The sequence below is a fragment of the Enhydra lutris genome, unplaced genomic scaffold (assembly GCF_002288905.1).
Source record: "Enhydra lutris kenyoni isolate GAN:26980312 unplaced genomic scaffold, ASM228890v2 scaffoldscaffold83, whole genome shotgun sequence".
Classification (NCBI taxonomy): domain Eukaryota; kingdom Metazoa; phylum Chordata; class Mammalia; order Carnivora; family Mustelidae; genus Enhydra; species Enhydra lutris.
The window spans coordinates 1149632-1166065 of record NW_019154167.1 but is presented as its reverse complement, the minus strand read 5'-3'; positions in this window follow the sequence as shown (position 1 = coordinate 1166065).

The window sequence follows — 16434 nt, the reverse complement described above, 5'->3', positions numbered from 1 at the left end:
CATTTTGCAAGGGCAATACACGGAACAGCAGTTTTCTACCTCCAGCATGGAAGTTAGCCTGGAGCCACACTACCCGACTTCAGTCCTCACCCTCAAAGCTCGTGGGGTAGGACCTCTGGTGGCCCCGTGGATGGGGACTCTGTGGCTGCAGCCAGGCAGTTTAGGGCTGCCCAGTAGGAGTTGAAGCCTGGCTGAGGACGCTTCCCCTGCCCGTCCCTTTCCTGCCTGGGCCAACGTGGCCCACGGGACCGGTCACTGCTGCCCAGCTGCCACTAGGGGGAGCCAAGCAGAGGATGGAGGGAAATAGCTCCAGCCTTGAGAGGCACCTGCGGGTCCTCCAGGTCCGCTCTTCCCCTTAACACCCCGGCAGCCAGGGAGACAACACGGTGCCTGATTCCCACTCATTCAGCAGACAGGAAGGTGCGCAAAGTTTCAGTGCGCAGCCCAGTGCCTTTTTGCAAGCCAAGCGCTGTTCTAGATGCTAGGGGCACAGAAACGAATCCAACAAGGGCCCCCTCCCCCAGGAGCTCTGGTCCAGAGAGGAAAACGGCTTTACAGTTGGGTGTGATTAGCACTGTGAAGAGGGAAGAACAAGATGCAATGTGAGCACGGGGCAGGCGGGGGCGGGGACCGGGAGCGGGGACACCTCAGCCAGTGCTGGGAGTCAGGAAGGCATCCTGGAGAAAATTATTTTGACTTTGGAAACAGTTGGTTAGAAATTCGCCAAAGGGAGAATGGGGAGAAGGATCTTTCAGGCAGACAGAATAGCATGTACTTACGTGGGCACCCTAAAGAGTGGTGTGTGTGTGTGTGTGTGTGTGTGTGTGTGTGCGCGCGCGCGCGCGCGCGCGCATGCGTGCCTGTGTATGCCTGTGTTTCGGGGTTTGGTGGGGAGTGGTGAGGAGGGATGGTGCTGCTGAGACCAGATCATGAAGGATCTTCGAAGTAGAGTGACCACACACCTGTTGTCCCAGTGTATTTATTGACGGCACCACCTTTTGCTCTCAAAAGCACCCTGGTTAGGATAGGAGTGTAAGCCTATTCTGTGGTTGCCCTACTCACGTAAGACATACTGTGGCGTTTGAACTTTATCCAGGGAGCAAAGAGGAGCCACCAAGGGGTTTAAGCAGGATGCTGTCGGGATGGGAGTCACTCAGTTACAGTGGCACTGATGTGAAGACCAGATTGGGTGGGGTATGGTAAGAGTGAAAGAGGGAGGCCAGGTAGACAGCCGTGCAGTCGTCTCAGGGGAGAGGATGAGAGAAGACCCTTTTACAGTGGATCCCGGAGGAAAATGCTGCAGAACCTGGTGACGTTTTGACGTTGGAACTGAGGGAGAAGGAGTCCAGGACAACTTACGTCTTTCTGGCCTGAGTGCCTGGTAGACGCTGGTACCGTGGAGTATGGGGGATGAGGCTGAAGTTCAGCTGAGGGGCTGCTCAGTCCAAGGTACCCCGCCCGGGGGCACCTGGCCAGGAGGGCTCAAGGGGCAGGCACTGCAGCCAGTGGAGAGGTGGCCATCCATCCATGTGGGCCCAAATGCCCTCTCCAGATAGTCCTGGAGTGGCGGGGCTGCAAACTAGGCCAGGCTTGAATATTCTGGGTGGTTGAATCCAAAGGGCAAGCAGAAGTGAAGGTATGGCTGAGTGAAGCAGGAGCAGCAGCAGCAGGTTACCTGAGGAAGATTACAATAACAGTTTAACAAGTCCAAGGCCAGACTTCGAAGGCTACCTCAGCAACCCAGATAGGGAATGGCAATCAGAGACTCATGGAAAGGGGGGGCGGGGTGAAGGCTCCAGAGCCTTGTGCCAGTGCTGAACAGAGTCCCTTTGCCTTTTTTTTTTTCATTAAAATGCTGATTCTGAGATAATTACAGATTCACATGCAGTTGTAAAAAATAATAGAGATCCCATATGCCCTTCACCCAGTTTCTCCCAGTGTAATATCTTGCAGAACTGTAGTGTAATATACAACTGAAAGTGATTTATTGATACAAAGAAGATACAAACAGGGCCATCACCAGAAGGAGTGGGCCACTGCCTTGAATAACCACGACCACTTCCTTCCCACCGAGGGGACCCCCCCCATGAACCCTTGGCAATTAACACACCTGTGCTCCATTTCCAAGATCTTGTCATTTCAAGAATGTTGTAAAAATAGAATCTGACAACATGTAAACTTTTGCCTTTTTCTTTAAGCTACAGCCTTATTTTCTGGAGGTTCATCCAAGTTGTATGTTTCAATAGTTTGTTCCTTTTTAGTACCAGTAGAATTCCATGGTATACATGGACCAATTTGTTTAACCATTTACCCAGTGAAGACATTTGTGTTTCTGAGTTTTGGCTGAGAATAAAACCACTGTTGACATTCACGTATAGGATGCTGTGCGAACCTGTTTTTACTTCTCTGGGATAAACACCCAGAAATGCAGTTGCTGAGTTGTATGGTATTTGCATGTTAAGTTGTTTTTGTTTTTTTAAGACACCCCCAAACAGGTTTCCAGAGTGGTCATGCCATTTTGCATTCCTACCAGCAATGAATGAGTGATCCAGTTTTCAAACTACTATAGAAACATAAAGATGGATGAAAATTAAGATGGACATACTAATGCTTCAGTAAGGCTTGACTTTGAGCTAAACGGATTTTTCTCTTCCTCATTCTTGAAGCCTCCCTCTCCCCTTCGCTTGTTTTTCTGTAGAAACCTTTGTTCTAGGAGCTCTATTGATATTGACATCTCACTGACCTCAATGTATACTTAGTAACGAGACTGGGATGGTCCGGCACTTGTGCTAGTCTAGTCATGAGACTACCTTGGAGACATGATCCAACGTGGCTCACAGCATGTACCAGATTCCTATCAAAACCACCCAGAATCTGCATTTTTCCTATAAAACCCTTCAGCCTTTTCCTCCCTGGGTGGGTCTGCAGTTTTGAAAACATTAGCCTGCTGCAGCCTCCTTTCCCTGGCAAAGTAATAAAAATATAGTGCTCCTCTTAATTTATTTAATTTTTTGAGAGAGAGCAAGTGAGCAAACAGGGGTGGAAGAGCAGAGGGAAAGAGAGAGAATCTTATGACTTAGAGCTGGATCCCACAACCCTGAGATCAGCACCCCAGCCAAAATCAAGAGTTGGATGCCCAGCCACCCAGGCACTCCTATCATTCCTCTTTACCCACAAATTCTGTCTTTGTGTTCTATTTCATGTCCAGAGCCCAGAGATCAGTTTTCCACAAGAGTCTTTCTGCTCACCAGCATTCAATGTTGTCACTATTTTTAAAAGATTTTATTTATTTATTTGAGAGAGAGAGAATGAGAGAGAGAAAGAGAGTATGAGAAGGGAGAGGGTCAGAGGGAGAAGCAGACTCCCCACCTAGCAGGGAGCCCAATGTGGGACTCCATCTCTGGACTCCAGGATCATGACCTGAATTGAAGGCAGCCACTTAACCAACTGAGCCACCCAGGCACCCTCACTATTTTTTTTTTTTTAATTTTAGCTACTCTGATAAGTGTGTAGTGAGGGCTTATGGTGGCTCTCATTTTCATTTCCCTAGCGGCTAATGGTGTTTTACATCTTTTCACGTGTTTATTTGCCATCCTTCTACCCTCTTTGCTCCCATCAAGTCTTTCAAAGCTCTCTCTTTTAGCTGGCTCCCTCTGACACTGTTTCAGCCCTGGAAGGGGAAATTGGCATCATCTCGGGATTGCCAGCTGGGGGTTGAAGTGCAGGTCCCACTCAGCATCTGCTGACAACCAAGCGGGGAGCCTCCTTGTTCCTGCAGGTGCGATTGGGAGTAGTAGCTTCCGCAGGCTTCCACTGATACCTCCTGACTGGGAGGGGTAGGACTTCCTTGAAGCTGCTCCCCACACGACCTCCACTGACACCACAAGGTTGGAGGAATGTGGTCTCACTACTGCTGGGTGATGGTGAAAACCGTAAAGTCTCCACCAGATCTGATATTACCCAGCAGGAAGGGTAGTTAATATTGCCTAGTGGGGATGGAAGTCGGGCCGCCCCACACGGTCTCCACAGATACCGCTAGCCGGGGACCTTCATTATCATTCAACCAGATGAAAGCCCCGCCTCTCTACTCGCTCAGCCTTCTCTGACACCCCCTGGTAGGGGGTGCAGGCGAGGGCTTGGGGTGCTCTTTACAGCCTGAAGTCCAAGTCTCTGCTCCCTGTGTGGCCTTGGCTGGTGGGGGTGGGGCCACAGTTTTTCCTGTGCTGTCTGGCTACAGTAGAGAGATTGATATCTAACATTGTCTGTTTTCTTATGCTGTCCCTTTCCTTGGGAGAGATGCCTTTGCTGGGGTTCTTTGCCTACGCCCATTGGCATTGCCCAGTCGGCTTCTTCAGCTTCAAGTCTGGAATATATGAGGCAAAAGGAAAACCCAGGGAACTCACGACCGTGTTGTTCCTTGACTCAGGGACCCCTACCTGCTCTGCCTTCTGTCCACCTCCCAGAAGTCTTCTGTGGTTGCTTCATAGCTAGTGTCCAGAGCTTTCAGCTGGACCTACCAGAAGGAAAAGAAAAAGTATGTCTACTTGGTCTTCTCAGAACTTTGTATGTCTCTGAAGAAATCAAAAGTTTTTGTCACATAATATATAGAGAAGTTGACAATTCCCAAGTTTATTGCTCACTGAATTTTCACAAACTAAACATACCCAGAACCCAGATCAAAAGACAGGACATGGGGAGCCTGGATGGCTCAGTTGGTTGAGCATCTGACTCTTGGTTTCGGCTAAGGTCGTGCTCTCCGGGTCGTGGGATCCAGCCCCACGTGGGGCTCCACACTCAGTGGGGGGGGTCTGCTTGAGATTGTCCCTCTCCCTCTGCCCTTCCACATGCTCGTGCATGTGCGCACACGTGCACACTCTCTCTGAAATAAATAAATAAAATCTTAAAAACAAACAAACAAACAGAACAGAACCTGACCAGCACCCTCGTGACTCCTTCCAGCACCACTGTCCACACTAGAGTAGCTGCTACCTCTGGTCCTTACGTGGCTGCCCCAGCTGAAGCGCGTCAAAAGCTTGAGGTGCACTCTGACCCCCTTCAGTTCTCCTGTGTGTGTGTGTGAGAGAGAAAAAAAGAGAGAGAGAGAGAGAGAGACAAGGCCTCTTGCGTGTGGGCTTGTGGGTTCGGGCACACAGCTTTTACGCATCTGACTTCCTTGCCTACATTTGGGGATTTGAAAGTTCTTCACAGACCTAGATTCAGATCTGAGTTCCATTACTTACTAAGAGTGACTAAGAGTTTGGGCTTCGAAGTTGAACCTGAGTTCAAATCCCAGCTCTGCCGCTCCTCAGCTGTGTGGTTAAGAAAGGGGCAGTGATGGGGTGCCTGGGTGGCTCAGAGGGTTAAGCCTCTGCCTTCGACTCAAGTCATGATCTCAGGGTCCTGGGTTCGAGCCTCACATCGGGCTGTCTGCTCAGCGGGGAGCCTGCTTCCCCTCTCTCTCTGCCTGCTGCTCTGCTTACTTGTGATCTCTCTCTCTGTCAAATAAATAAATAAAATCTTAAAAAAAAAAAGAAAAAAGAAAGGGGCAATGATAACACAGACCTTGAGGCTGTGGCATGAGGATGAAATTAAATGACTCATGCAAAGTGCTTAGAACGGTGCTTGCCGCAAAACCCAACACTCAGTCAGTGGCAGTATTACCATTACACGCAGTAGGACGGTTGTGAATATTGACACAAATTCTAGCAAGCACCTAATACCGTCCCTGGCACTCAGGCTGTTCCTAGCACTCAGTAGGCCTGAGTTCGCCTCCTTCTTCCCTGCAGGGAGCAGCAAGGAGTTAGTACCAACTGTAACTTTGTTCCCATGGGTTGGAGGGAGGGAGCGAGGGAAGGAAAAACTTCCAAGGAGGGGGAGAGTAGCTGTGTTGTGCTGTCCTTCTGGGGAGGGGGGGCCCTCCTGAGAATACGCAACATGCTTCCTTGTGACAAACTTCCTTCCCCTGCTGAGGAACAGGGTTAACTCCCACTGCCTCTCTTCATGCCCCTACTTAGGAGTCTGTCCGCAAAGGCCTAGATGGAGTAGAAAGCAATGGGGAAGGAAAGCCAGCCTATTTCCGTACGTTGAGACCTGCCTGCTTCCCTCGTTCTAACACTGTTCTACTTCCTTCTTAGTCTGGCAGAGTAAAGGTTCTGGAAGTTTCCAGACTAGCACAACCCCACATCCTGGCTTGTGTATCTGTGAGTCCTTTCCTCTCTCTGGCAGATAGTACGGGCTGCCGTGCCCAGGCCTGCCTTGGGGAGGGCCCAAGGTGGCTCTCAGTTCCCCAATTTGGGTGTTAATGGGAGCGGTTGGCACTAAAAGTCCAAAGTGCTGTTTGACCTGAACTTCATATTTAAACTGTGCCACTACACCTCTCTGTGAGGAGAGAAAGAAACGGTATGCTGAAGTTAAACAGAGCTAGGGTGTTCCAGCTCCCCAAAGTTTGGGGGATCGGCTATGCTAATACATGAGTGTAATTTATGAACTCCTGATCCACCTTGTCCCGCTGCAGAGAAATGAGAAATTTGCCACAGCCTCCAGATTTATGGCGTTGCCTTTCTCTCTGCAGACAGCAGAGGGCATCATTAGCACAAACTCAATGTCCCTGGCAAATCGATGGGAAGGGTGGTTTGCCAAGGTTCTAGAAGCACAGTAAAACTTTGATTAACAGAAATGTGCAAGAAAATTGGCTGTTCAGCTGAATACTCTCTCTCAAAAAAAGAATTTTATGAGCTAATAAGGGCTGAGAAAACCTTATCGTTCCACTCCTTGTAGTTGAAAAGGCACGTAAAATTCCCATATTGTCTTTACGGCCTCAACTAATAATAGGGATCCTTGGTAGGGTTGCCTGCTTTTGAGAATAAAAATACAGAATGGTGGGGCGCCTGGGTGGCTCAGAGTGTTAAAGCCTCTGCCTTCGGCTCAGGTCATGATCCCAGGGTCCTGGGATCGAGCCCCACATCGGGCTCTTTCCTTGGTGGGGAGCCTGCTTCCTCCTCTCTCTCTCTGCCTGCCTCTCTGCCTACTTGTGATCTCTCTCTGTCCAATAAATAAATAAAATCTTTTTAAAAATACAGAATGGTGAATACGGGACATTATATAGTTTAAGAAATAAGACTCTGAGGGTGCCTAGGATGGCTCAGTCAGTTAAGCATCTGTCTTCGGCTCAGGTCATGATCTCGGGGTCCTGGGATCGAGCTCCCTCCTCCAGTTGGGCTCCCTGCTCCACAGGGAGTCTGCTTGTCCCTCTCCCTCTGAACACCTCCCCCACCCCCACCCCCACTCATGCTCTGTCTCTCACTTTCTCTCTCTATCAAATAAATAAATAAAAATCTTAAAAATAAAAAGAGGAGACTCTGAAAGGCAGAGTGAGAAAGCAGAGTAGCTAGGGTCCTCATAACCTGAGCAACAGCATAACTGGGGAGTCTTCTGGATTTTCTTTTTGCCTTGCATATCCTGGACTGGGCACTGGAGACACAGGCAACCCAGAAATGCCAAGGGGCTGAGACAAAAGAAGCCCTAACAAAATCTGCCTCTTTCTAGGCAAAAGAACAGGAAAACAGACAGTCTAACAAGAAAGAAAACTTACACACAACAACCACTCAAGGGCAACCGGATACCGCAAAGAAAACCAGCTCTACCTGCCCCAAGCCAGCAAAGACCCAGGGGGAAGCCAAGATTTCCACCCTCGCTAGGCTGTAAGGCAGTGTCCCTAACCTCCCACCAGGGCCGTTTCAGGAAGGCCTAACATGGGTCCCCCTCACCCCCTGTGCTCTTGGCATGGGGCCATAACGAGGTCTCTCACCCCATATTGTCAGTGGGGGTACTCCTACCCCTTAAAGAGGGGCCTCGTGGGGATCCTCAACTCCCACTCCCATTCAGCCTCTGGGTGTTACTGGAGCCTGAATGGAAACCCTGGACTTCCATCTCACCTGACTCATTATGAGACCACGTCTCTCTTCTCTCCCCGGCATGGGTCTGAGGCAGCTAGCTGAAATAGAAGCTTTAAACAAGATCCAGAGTCTCATAACATCCCATATGTCCAAACAGCTATAAAAAATGACTCATATTTTCACAAACCAGGAGGATCTCAGGCTCACTGAGAAAAGGCAATCAATAGATACCAGCCCCAAGATGACAGAAATGTTAGAATCATTTGACAAAGATTTTAAAGGAACCGTCATAAAAAATGCTTCAATGAACAAATACGAACACGCTTGAAACCAGTAAAAATAACAGACCGTCTCAGCAAAGAAAGAGAGATAGAAAAGGACAATTGGAGATTTTAGAACTGAAAAATACAAAACTAAACAAAACAAAAAGCCAGAGACAAAAACCCAATGGCTAGGCTTAACAGCAGAATGGAGGGACCAGAGGAAAGTATCAGTGAGTGAACTTGAAGATAGAACAACAGAGGTAACTCATTCTGAACACCAGAGAGAAAAGAGATGGAAAGGAAAAAGAATGAAACTTGGGGACTTTTATGACTCTAACCAAAAAAAATCTAACATTCACTACCTCAGAGTTCTAGAAGGAGAGGTGAAAATGGTGTGGCTAGGGTCGCCTGGGTGGCTCAGTCATTGAGCATCTGACTTCCTCTCAGGTCGTGATCCTGGGGTCCTGGGATTGAGCCCCTGCTTGGCTGGAGGCCCGCTTCTCCCTCTCCCACTCCCCCTGCTTGTGTTTCCTCTCTCACTGTGTCTCTCTCTCTCTCTCTCTGTCAAATAAATAAATAAGTAAATAAATAATCTTTTTTTTTTTTTTTTAAGGGAGTGTGTGGCTTAAAAAGTACTAGAAGCAATAATGGCTGAAAACTTCCTAAATTCAGCAAAACAAAAACAAAACCCAAAACCCAAAAAACCATACACCAACAGATTGAAGAAGCTGAGGGAGCCCCAAACAGGATAAACCCAAATATAATCCACACTGAAACACATCACGGTCACGCTTCCAAAACCCAAAGACAAAGGAAAAAAGATCCCAAAAGTAGGGAGAGAGAAATGATACTTTACCTGTAGGGGAAAGAATTCAAATAACAGCAGATTTCTCATCAGAAACCAGGGGATGAGAAGGAAGTTCTGACCGAAAACTATCAACCCAGAATCCAATGCAAATACCCTTCAGGAACAGAGGGGAGGAATCAAGTCATTCTTCAGATGAAGGAAAGTGAAGAACAAGGTGTCATCATCAGACCGAATCTGAAGGACTGGCTAAGGGCAATTCTCTGAACAGAAAGGAACTGACAGAAACAGGAATCGACTCTTGGAACATCACGAAAGAAGAAAACACAGTAAGCCAAAATATGGGTAAATACAAGTGAAATCCTTCCCCTCTGCCTGATTTTTCTAAATCAGGTTTGATGGTTGAAGCCAAACTTGTAATCCTGTATGACATGGTTCTCAACATACTTAGAATATTTAAGACAACTATATGCTGGTTGATTTTACTTCAATAAAGCAAGAAAAAAATTAATGGATAGGATAAAAGACAGCTATGAATGAGGGAGGGTAAAGGGACGTAAAGGGAGGTAAGATTTCTATGTTTCACTCAAAATGGTAAGATGGAGATGTCAGTAGTCCGTGATCAATTATGTATATTTTATATCAAGTTCAGAGCAGTTATTTAAAAAGTTATAGAGGGGTCCTGGGTGGCTCAGTGGTTAAGGCCTCTGCCTTTGGCTCAGGTATGATCTCAGGGTCCTGGGATCAAGTCCCGCATCAGGCTTTCTGCTCAGCAGGGAGCCTGCCTCCTCCTGTCTCTCTCTGCCTGCCTCTCTGCCTACTTGTGATCTGTCAAATAAAAAAAAAATGCTTAAAAAGTTATAGAAAGAGATGTAGCCCAAAGCACTATAGATACGGGCATATCTTGCTTTATTGTGCTTTACAGATTTTTAAAAATATTTTATTTATTTATTTGAGAGAGGCAATGAGCAGGAGCAGGGGTAGAAGGAGAGGGAGAAGCAGACTCCCCACTGAGTAGGTAGGCCGTTGTGGGGCTCTATCCCAGGACCCTGGAATCAGGACCCAAACCGAAGGCAGATTTTTTTTTTTTTAAGATTTTATTTATTTATTTGACAGACAGAGATCACAAGTAGGCAGAGAGGCAGGCAGAGAGAGAGAGAGGAGGAAGCAGGCTCCCTGCAGAGCAGAGAGCCCGATGTGGGGCTCGATCCCAGGACCCTGGCAGAGGCTTTAACCCACTTTAACCCACTGAGCCACCCAGGCGCCCCCTGAAGGCAGATGTTTAATCCACTGGCGCCCCAGCTTTGTGGATATTGAAGGTTTCTGGAGACTCTGCCTGAAGCAAGTCTATCGGGGACATTTTCCCAACAACATTTGGTCATTTCTTGTCTGTGTGTCACATTTTGGTAACTCTTGTAATATTTCAAACTTTTCCATTATTATTTGTTATGGTGATTTGTAATCAGTGATGATGACTCACTGAAAGGTGGTTATCCTTTTTAGCAATAAAGTATTTTTAAATTAAGGTGCATTTTTTAAAAGATTTTCTTTATTTGTCAGAGAGAGAGAGAGGGAGAGAGAGCAAACGAGCACAGGCAGACAGAGTGGCAGGCAGAGGCAGAGGGAGAAGCAGGCTCCCTGCCCATCAAGGAGCCCGATGTGGGACTCCATCCCAGGACGCTGGGATCATGACCTGAGCCGAAGGCAGCTGCTTAACTAACTGAGCCACCCAGGCGTCCCAAGGTGCATATTTTTAAAGGTGTAATGCTATCGCACACTTAATAGATGACAGTATAGTGTAAACATAACTTTTATATGCACTGGGAAGCCAAAAAAATTAATTTGACTCACGTTATTGTGATAGTCGTTTTATTTGTGGTGGTCTGGAACTGAACCCACAATACCTCTGACATATGCCTGTAATTAAAATAGAATTCTAAAAATGGTAAAAGCAACACAGGCAGTTAGGGAAAAGAAACAAAAATAGAACAAACAGGAAACCAACAAGAAGATGGTGGTCTTGATTTCCAGGATAGCTAGCAAATAATTACATTTGATGTATCTGGTCTAAATATACCAATTAAAAGCCTTAGATGGGCATTGTGGATTCAAAAAACATGGAAATTATATGTCAAATTGATTTAATTTAAAAAAAATCATCTGGGGATGCCTGGCTGACTCAGTCAGTGGAGCACGTGACTCCTGATCTCGGGCTGTGACTTTGAGCCCCAAGTTGGGCATGGAGATCATTTAAAAATAAAATCTTTTATTTATGTTTGCTTGTTTGTTTTTAAAGATTGTATTTATTTATTTGAGGGAGAGAGCAAGCAAGCACAAGCAGGGGGAGCAGCAGAGGGAGAGGGAGAAGCAGGCCCCCCACCTAACAGGGAGCCTGACATGGGGCTCGATCCCAGAACCCGAGCAGACGCTTAACCAACTGAGCCACCCAAGCCCCCCCCAAAAATAAAATCTTTAAAAATAATAATCATAAGTCTTAAAAATCTTCTAATTTTTTGAAACATGGTGAAATACCAGATTGGTATTAACCAGACTTAGTGTGGTGATCACTATGCCGCATATACACACATATCGAATCATGATGTTGTACTGGAATGTGAGATGCCGATTATATCTCAATTTTTGAAAAGTTAAAAAACATTCTGGGTGCACAGCTAAATTTGAATTTCAGATAAACAAGGACTAATCTGAAAGTGTAAATTGTGTCCCATGCAGCAGCTATCTGAAATTCCCCATAGCCCCCGCTTTCTTACCAGTTTTTTTTTAATTTCTCCTACAAATCAACAGCGGGAAATAAAATAAGCAATTTAACTCATGCGTCCCCTCCAAGAAAACGAAGTTGACTGTCCATGAGGTAGATTTCTCTCCCAGGACTATTATGTGGATTAAATGAGCTCATGGAAATGAAAGCCCTTCCCACCCAGGAGCTACTCCAAAAATGTTACTTTCCTCCTGTCCTGAAACATCAAGAACTTTCGGACATCCCCAGCCTGGCTGTGGCTCTGAGATAAAACCCAGCTGACCCTCTGGGGGCTGAATGTCATTATTATTTCAGTAATTAAAATAGGAACTAAAATTCAGTAATTCAAATTTTATTTAAAAAGACAAGACATGGTTAACACAAATCCAGGCGGTACAAAATGGTATTCAGATGAAAAGGAAATTTCTCTCCTGTCCTGGCCCGCAGGCCTCCACTTCCTCTCCCCAGGGGCAACCCCTGTTACCAATGTATCCTTCCAGAAGAGCTCCATGCATATGCATGCCTATATATAACCGTCTTTTTTCCCACCAGTGTGAACATACTGGATGTACTGTTGTGCACCTTCACGTGCTATTTTTAGCTCCTAATTGCCTGGCTGCAGTGGGATCCAGGCGGGTTGATCCTGAGGGTCCTCATGAAAAACAGTCCTTTGAAACTCGTTGCTACCGCTATTGTAAGGATGTTGTCAAGGATGTCGTTCATTGTATCCCACAGCATCCTCTCCGAGGACCCCCGGGAGGAATTCCTGTCTGATCGTAGTACTAAGAACAGTTGCCCTTCTGAGCAATGAGTTTGTTTTTATCTCCTGGACATTGTGAATTGTGTAACGACAAGGTTTCCCCTTTCCTGTTGGCTGCTGGAAAGCTTAGAGCCAATGTTGGGGCCCACCCCTCCTGGGAGCAGAGGCTTTTACGGTATGCACTTCTACCCTTATTCTTGGCTCCACTTTCTGCCTGCCCTTGTTTTGCTAGCTTTAATTTATGCTGCCCTGACCTACCTTGTGTGTCCTTGTAAGCGGACTGGATCTCTTTTTTTGAGAAAAGGTGAAGTTGGAATAATTAAATAACCACCTGGCTTTACTCACTCTCTTCTGTACAGGTCCTCACCTACTCCGCCACTATCCCCCATCGTATCCTCCCAGTCGCTTCCCAGCGCTCCCCCCACGGTCTGCATAGCAATGACTCTGCCCTGCAACCTTCTATCCCAGCCGGCCTCCTTCGCTCTTGGGCCTTGACTGGGGGGCATGGGAGCCTCTCTTGCTTGTCATTGCCTCTATCCCCACCCCTCGCCACTGTCCTCACCTCCATACGCATTGTGGGCAGCCTTTCAAGGCTTGATTTAATCATTCTAAAACTGAAGACTCTGGCACCCGGCCACACATTAGAACCAGTCTCCATCCATCCCCGATTCCAGCCAGGCCGGCCGTTTGGTAATGCCAGTATCGTGTGCCATAAGAACAGGGCCATCCCCGGCCCACGTTACCTCTGGGGAACAAGAGAAGATTCCACAGAAGAGATGAATTCTTTTTGCTGGGAGCTGCAACCTGGCTAAACTTGATTCCCAGGAAAAGTGTTTAAATGACCAGAAAGGCAGAATGATCTCTAGAAAAGAGCATGAAGACCCTACAGAAAACTTGGGAGCCCCAAGTACTGTTCCTAGACCCGCTACTTGAGTGGCTGGTCAATGTTGGACCAGGCCCGTCCCCTCTCTGGACCCTAGTTTTCTAATCCCTAAAGGTAGAAAGATTAGACGATCTTAGGGGCGCCTGGGTGGCTCAGGTGGCTAACCCTCTGCCTTCGGCTCAGGTCATGATTCCAGAGTCCTGGGATCGAGCCCCACATTGGGCTCCCTGCTCAGTGGGGAGCCGCATCCCCCTCTCCCTCTGCCCCTTCCCCTACTCCTGCTCTCTTGTGTGTATGCTTTCTCTCTCAAATAAATAAAATTTTTTAAAAGAAAGATTAGAGGATATTTAAGGGCCTTTCCAGCTTTGGCAGTTCTTGGGTACATGCTTCTGCCCACACTTTCCATGACCTCTAACTACTCCCTCTCGTCCCAGGCATTTCCCAGTGATCTCCTCCGATGTGCTCATCCCTTGCTGCAGCAGATCTGCCTAGACCGGGCTCTGTAATAAGACATTTCCAGTCCTCGGCCATAGAAGGGAGGGTCCTGTAATTACCAATCTCCTAAACTGGTAGAGATGCCCCTGTTGACTATGGTAGCCTGAATGTGAATGTAACACAGCAAGACATTCAAGGGAAAGCCGGCAAGAAGGTCTGACAAATCCGCTGCTTAGCTAGTTGATTTTCCACTGATGCACATGTGGGAGGGTCCTTTTCTCACTAGCAGCACTGCAGCTAGTGGCTGGTTGGGACCATAATGGATGCCATTCGCTGTGCTCCTGATTCATACAATATTCCCATCAGAGCGGACAATGCTCAGAGAAGTTCCTAGGTGCCCCTTCCCACGGAGTGGTTATTTTTCTTAAATATACATTTTTACAATTTAGAGACCATTAAAACGTACAGAGACAATAGCTGACTCTCAAAGTTCGTTCTTGAGTGCAGTCAGATGCCAGTCCTATTCAAAACACGTTCAATGAAGGAACTCATTCTCTGTAAAAACCCAGTGAAGTTGGGACCATTAAATTTTTTTCAAGATTTTATTTATTTATTTGACAGAGAGAGAGACAGCGAGAGAGGGAACAGGAGCGGGGCGGGGGTGGTGGAGAAGCAGGCTTCCTGCCAAGCAGGGAGCACAATGCAGGGCTCGATCCCTGGACCCTGGGATTGTGACGGGAGCTGAAGGCAGACACTTAACTGAGCCACCCAGGTGCCCCAGTTGGGACCACTGTAATGAACACCTATGTAGCCACAACTCGAAGTTAGCAAATATTCACCTTTTGCCATTTTTACCTTAGATCCTTTGAAAAAATTCAAACATCACTGGAACAGCCAACACTCCCTATTGGCTGCCATCTTCTAAAGTTGGTGGTTGGTGAGGGTGTGTCAGCTTTATGTCTTCGTGCTTTTACTTTTATATTCCTACGCAGTATATAACATGAATGTCTGTTTTTTAATTTTCCATAAATGGTGTCATCATATATATTTCCTTTTTTTAATTACTCTTTTTAAAAAAGATTTTACTTATTTATTTATTTGAGAGAGAAAGGGAGAGCACAAGCAGGGGGAACACCAGAGGGAGAGCTCACCGCTGAGCAAGGAGCCCAATGTGGGACTTGATCCCAGGACCCTGGGATCATGACCCAAGCCAAAAGTAGACGCTCAACCAACTGAGCTACCCAGGCACCCCTGTATATTTCCTTTTGAAATCTGAGTGGTTAATTTTGTTGCTATAGTGGATGGCTTTTGATCATGCAGCTTCCAGATGCTACAACGTCAGCAGTTAGGGCCTATCAAGACTTTCCTTCACCATAGGGTTCCTAATTCCCTCACAGCCTTGGGCTTGGAGAGGTCTTCCAATCAATTTCATCAGTCCCTGGAGCTTCAGTAATTACCTGTGGAGTGGTTGACAAGCAAATATATATCTACAGCCAGACTTTTCTCCTCCTGATCTCCAGGCTCCTATGTCCTTGTCCTAACTGGACACTCTTGCCTGGATGTCTTACAGGCACCTCAGGTTCAACCTGCATCAGACTGTACACATTTCCACCTTCCTCTCTAAAACAAAACATGACTCTTAAAAGTGTCTATGCTCATGGTTTTGATATCTCCCTTCTCACCCACTCATGTTTTTTTAATCCATTCATTCCTGAACCCATTCCCATCTAGCTTCCATTCTTACCTCTTTACCAAAAGCGTTCTTTTGTAAAAACTTTTTTCAAAAGTGAAGAAAAATTGACATACAATTTTTTTTTATTTTTTAAGATTTATTTATTTATTTATGTGACAGAGAGATAGAGAGAGAGCACAAGTACGCAAAGCAGCAAGGAGGGGGGAGAGGGAAAAGCAGACTCCCTGCCAAGCAGGGTGCCCGATTCGGGCTCGATCCCAGGACCCTGGGATCATGACTTGAGCTGAAGGCTGACACTTAATGACTGAGCCACCCAGGCACCCCGACATACAGTTTTAGTTCCAAGTTTTCACCTCTCTCTCCACCCTCTTCTTCTCTGGCAACCTCCAGTTTGTTCTTTGTATCTATATCTGTTTTGTTTGTTCAATTTGTTTTGTTTTTTAGATTCCACATACAACTGAAATCCTGTGGTATTTGTCTTTTCCTGTCTGGTTTCTATCACTTAGCATAATACCCTCCAGGTCTATCCGTGTTGTGGCAGAGATCAAGATTTCATTTTTTATGGTCGAGTAATATTCCATTGAATTTATTTACCACAACCTCTTCATCCTTTTATCTGTCAATGGACATTTCGGTTGCTTCCATATCTTGGCGATTGTAAATAGCTGTGCTGAACATAAGAATGCACATATGTTTCTGAATTCGTGTTTTTGTTTTCTTGAGATAAACACCTAAAGTGGAATTGTCAAATCTTATGGTACTTCTACTTCTAATTTTTGGAGGAATCTTCATATTATTTTCTGTTATAGCTGCTCCAATTTACATCCCCACCAACGCTGTTTAAGAGTTCTCTTGTTTCCACATCCTGGCCAACATTTGTGATTTCTTGTCTTTTTGATAATAGTCATTTCAATGTATGAGGTGATAGTTCATGGTTTTGAT